This window comes from Ochotona princeps, unplaced genomic scaffold (genome assembly GCF_030435755.1).
Source record: "Ochotona princeps isolate mOchPri1 unplaced genomic scaffold, mOchPri1.hap1 HAP1_SCAFFOLD_5159, whole genome shotgun sequence".
NCBI lineage: Eukaryota > Metazoa > Chordata > Mammalia > Lagomorpha > Ochotonidae > Ochotona > Ochotona princeps.
In genome coordinates, this window is record NW_026700966.1 from 7906 (window position 1) to 12500 (window position 4595).

Consider the following 4595-nt stretch of genomic DNA (forward strand, 5'->3'; position numbering starts at 1 on the left):
TTTGGAACTCCTTTTGTCTTGTATATTCCACCAGGTGTTCTCATATACATATGCAGATGATATCCAATAAGGTATACAAAAGGTAGCCATTTGGTTATTCTCCTCCAAATATTATCCAACCAACTGTAGTCCTGTGCTCACTGACCTTTTCAGGTCACAATGTCCTCCTACAGTCACTCACTACTACAACTCGATTCTCCCCAAGCCACGCGACCTGGTGTTCCATGCATCAACACCGAATGTTAACATTTCACCAGTGACGGTCACGACACAGTTTGGTTCTAAATGAGAGGCAAGGCAAAGCAACCGACCTGGCGGCCGGGACCAGCCAGCACCCCCTGCGAGGGGAGGGAGGGAGGGCGGCAGTGACACACATTTCCCTGCCTATCTCGGCTTCATTGCCTGGCTGCGTGCATCCAGCGTGCTGTCCCTTTGTCCCTTGGTGCTGGCTGTCTGACTCCACCTGGTGGCAGCCGTGCTGTAGCTGTAGAGCATTCTGGAGCCGGCAAGGGCGAGCAAGTGGGTGGAGAGCCCGGGACAGGATGTGACAAAGTCCCCAAGCTGCAGGCGGGAGAGTCCCAGCCCTGCTGGGACCTTGGTGGCTCGTGTGCTGTTCGGAGATTGAGCCTGGAGGCTTGCAAGTGAGCAGGCAGGCAGCTGCGGGGGTGGGTAGGTGTCTGCTCGCTCCCGATTGTAACCGGGCTGGAGTACCGCTAGAGTGCATGGGGTCGACCAGCACACCCTTTATCACTGCCACCGTGCACTAGGGGACTCGATCGGGGCCGTCGGCGGGGCTGCGAGGCCACGGCCACCGGCCCGACACTTGTCGCCTGCACTAGGGGACCCGGTCGGGACCGTTGGTGGGGCTTGAGGCCACGGCCGCCGGCCCAGACGCTTGTCGCCTGCACAAGGGGACCCGGTTGGGGCCGTTGGCGGGGCTGCGAGGCCACGGCCACCGGCCCAGACACTTGTCGCCTGCACTAGGGGACCCGGCCGGGGCCGTTGGCGGGGCTTGAGGCCACGGCCGCCGGCCCAACACTTGTCACCCGCACCCTAGGGGACCTGGTCGGGGCCGTCGGCGGGGCTTGAGGCCACGGCCACCGGCCCGACACTTGTCGCCTGCACTAGGGGACCCGGCCGGGGCCGTTGGCGGGGCTGAGGCCCTGGGCCGCCGGCCCGACACTTGTCACCCGCACCCTAGGGGGACCTGGTCGGGGCCGTCGGCGGGGCTTGAGGCCACGGCCACCGGCCCGACACTTGTCACCCGCCCTCTAGGGGACCCGGTCGCGGCCGTTGGTGGGGCTGTAGAGTTGTTTGCTTTTCTCTAACTCCTGGGGTCGACCAGGTGGCCACAGGAGCATGCCCTGTGGGCGATGGCTGTGTTTTTGGGGACTTGTGACCCGGGCCCCCATCTGAGGGGCGGCTGTGTCCCATAGGTTGTCCCTGTTGTCCCCTGGAAGGGCATTTCTACACCTGCAGTTGTCATTTTGGATCTGCAGGTAGGTGCTGACACGCTGTCTCCTGGTGACTGTCACCGGAAGAGCTGGGCCCCTGGGTTCGCGTCTGGGGCGGTAGGGGGGAGCGCGATGGGCTGCCGGCGGCCTGGCGCTGGACTGCGTTCCCCCTGCCCATCCGGCGCCGAGCTCCCTGCCTGGGTTCGTGCGGGAGCTTGGTGTGCGATCCTGGTTTAGCCCTGCGACGGTGCCACCATCTCCGGCTTAGAATTTGCCCCGAGAGCGGCAGAGGTGAGGCTGGGCGCTGGGTCCTATACCCGTGTCCGTCTTCTGCCGCAGGTGGCCCGCTGCGTGTAGTGGTGGCTGACAGAACCCCCTCAGAACTGAGTCTCAGTGGTCGTCGGCTTTATGCCGCGTGTGCGTGTCAGGCGTTCCTCCGCTGGGGTTGGCCACCGCTGCTGAAGAGGCAAGGGGCTGGCGAGGCTGTCGACGGACCCCCCTGGCAGCTGTCCTCGCTGGGCGTGACCCCCTGTGCCTCGTGTGATGTCATAATCCTAGACCGAGACTTGATCGATGTGGTGATGTGGCGCTCTCCTGGGCCGGGCCTAAGCCGCTTACAGACGAGGGACGGCCATTCATGGCGAATGCTGCCGAGCTGCTCGTTCTGTCTTGCGGGCTCCTGGTTCCTCTTTCCCCTGCCTTGGCGTGGTGGGAGAGGCCAGGGGTGCGGAATCCGGCTCGATCTCCGCTCCCTCTGCCTTGTGCCGCCTGAAGGTGCTGGCGTTGGGGGTCCAGGCGGGGGTCCTCGGACGTGGCGGACACCCTTCGCCCTCTGCCGTGTCGGTGTGTCATGGTGTGTGGGCGGGCCCCGTCCCGCGGTGGTGGTGCGGGGCTTGTCTGGCAGAGTCTGACCCTGCTCAGCTCTCTGCGGTGCTCCTGGAGCGGTCCAGGTCGTTTGCCTCTCAGGCGCCTGGAACCGAGTGGTGCCGTCGCTCCTTCACTGCCCCGGTGTGCTCTCTCCCGGGTGTGCCGTCGCAGCCTCGCTGGCGTGTGCTGCTTGGTGCGTGGGAGTCCCTGGGGGGTCGAGGCGGTAAGGAAGAGGTAGCGTGGGTGCAGCGCAGGCCCGTCGCCGCCGCTGCTGCTGCCGCCTGTGGCCTTGCTTGGCCGCTGGTGTCCCCTGCGCGTCTCTGGGGGCAGGTGGCTTCCTTTCCTCTACCGCAGACCCCTCCGCCCGGCTTCGGGGCTCGCCCCGCGGGTTGGGTGTTGCTCCCTCGAAGGGCCCTCTCGGCCTGGTGAGAGGTGCGCTCGGGGTTGGTGGGGTGCGGCCCACCTTCGGTGAGAAAAGCCTTCTCTAGCGATCCGACAGGGACGTGCCTTACGTGATGGGGTGCCGTATCCCCCGCTTGTCGCCGTTCCTTCCCTCCTGGTGTGTGTCGGTAGCCACGCTGCTGACGACGCGGATGGCTCGGGTTCGTTGTGCGTTAGGTGGCGATGGTCGCTCGTTCCCTCCGCCCTCCCCTCGGGGAGTGTGTGGGGGTTACGCGTGGGCTCTTCCGGCCCCCTTCCGCTGGGGGCCGGACGCTGCCTCTCGCACCTCTACCTCGCCGTGGCCCGTGCCTCCCCCCTCTGGGTCGGGGGAGGGTCCCGCTGGGCCGGGCCGGGTGTGTCCCGGTGCCTGCTGTGGGCCTGACGGAGGGGCTCCTGTGGTCGCTCGCACGCACGCACGCGGTGTGCGTGTGTCGCCTCCGGTGTGTGGCCTTCCGCTTGCCACCTGGGGCCCTGGGGTTGTGTGTGGCTTTGTCCCGTGCTGCCCCTGTGGCCCTGGTGTGGGGTGGCTCTGCTCGCTTCCCGCCCTGGGCTTGCCGTTGGCCCGCTGGCCGGTCACCGCCGGCGAGGGTGGTGCGGTGGGGCCACGGGTTTGGGCCTGTTGGGTCTCCCCTCGGCCGCGTCGGCCTTGGGAGCGTTCCTGCGGGGTTGCGGCCCTCGGGACCGGGGCCCGGATGTTGGCGGATGGAGGCCGGGATCCGGCAGCAGGTAGGCGCCCGGCGTGTGGGCGTTGGCGGTGTCGCGTTGGGGGCCCCGGTGGGGGGGCCTCAGGCGCGCGTCGGGGAACGCGTGGGGGTCGCTGGAGGCGGGCTCCGGTGTCCCAGGCGTGTCACGGGACCGCCCGGGTGTGGGCGGTGGCATCCCGTGTCTGTTTTCCGGGAGGGACCCGGCTTTCGTTGGCCCGAGGTGTTCCCTCGTGGCTCCCCGTCGCGCTTCTGGTGCCTCTCCCCCGTGGTCTCATGCCACCCCCCCCATATAGGTACCCCCCTCGCCGCCCGCTGCGGCCTCGTGTCGCTGGCGTGTGGCGTTGAGCGCTCTTTGGGGTCGGGGGTCGGTTGGCTGCGACGTGTGTGGCCTGCGGTGTGCGGGGGCTGGCGTTTCCCCTCATCGTCGGCGGTGTGTGCGCGTGAGGGGTGGCTGAGTCGCACGGTGGTCCCCGGCTGTGTGTGGTTTGTGCCTGGCTGCCTCCCCCCTCCCCCATGTGGGACCGCCCTTGCGCTTGGAGAGCGCTGGCGGTGAGATCCCGCGTGGTGTGGGGGCCGGGTGCGTCGTCTGGCCGCCATCCGGTTCGGCCGACCGTCCGTGTGGAGGAGGCCCTCCTCCGCCGCGCCCCTTCGCGCTTGGGGGGGTCCGCTGGCCCTCGGCTCCCGCTTGTCACCGCTTGTTGGGCCTCGCTCGCTCGCCGGGTGGCTCCTGCTGCCGCGCCTCCTTTGTCTCCATCTCGCTCTTCGTCCGCTCCCTGGTCCTGGGTCTCCGTGACCCTGTCGTTCTTCGCTCCCGGGGTCCCGCTGCGGCCGTCGGGGAAGGCGCTCGGGCCCCTTCCCGTGTGTCTCGCCCCCCGCCCCGTCAGGCGGCGGTGGCCGGTGGTGGCGCCGCGGGTCGGCTTGTCGGAGCCTCGGCGCGTGTGCGGGGGTTGAGGTCGGTGAGGCCGGCGGGGGTCGGTCGGTGGGGGCGGCTGGTGTGTCCCGCTGTCCGCCCTCCCGCCCGCCCTCCCTCCCTCCTCTCCTCCTCCTCCTTCCTGGTTGGCAGTGCCGGTGGTCTTCCCGGACCCGGTGTGGCTGCCCCCGTGAGTGGACTTTCCCTGAGGCTGTGGCC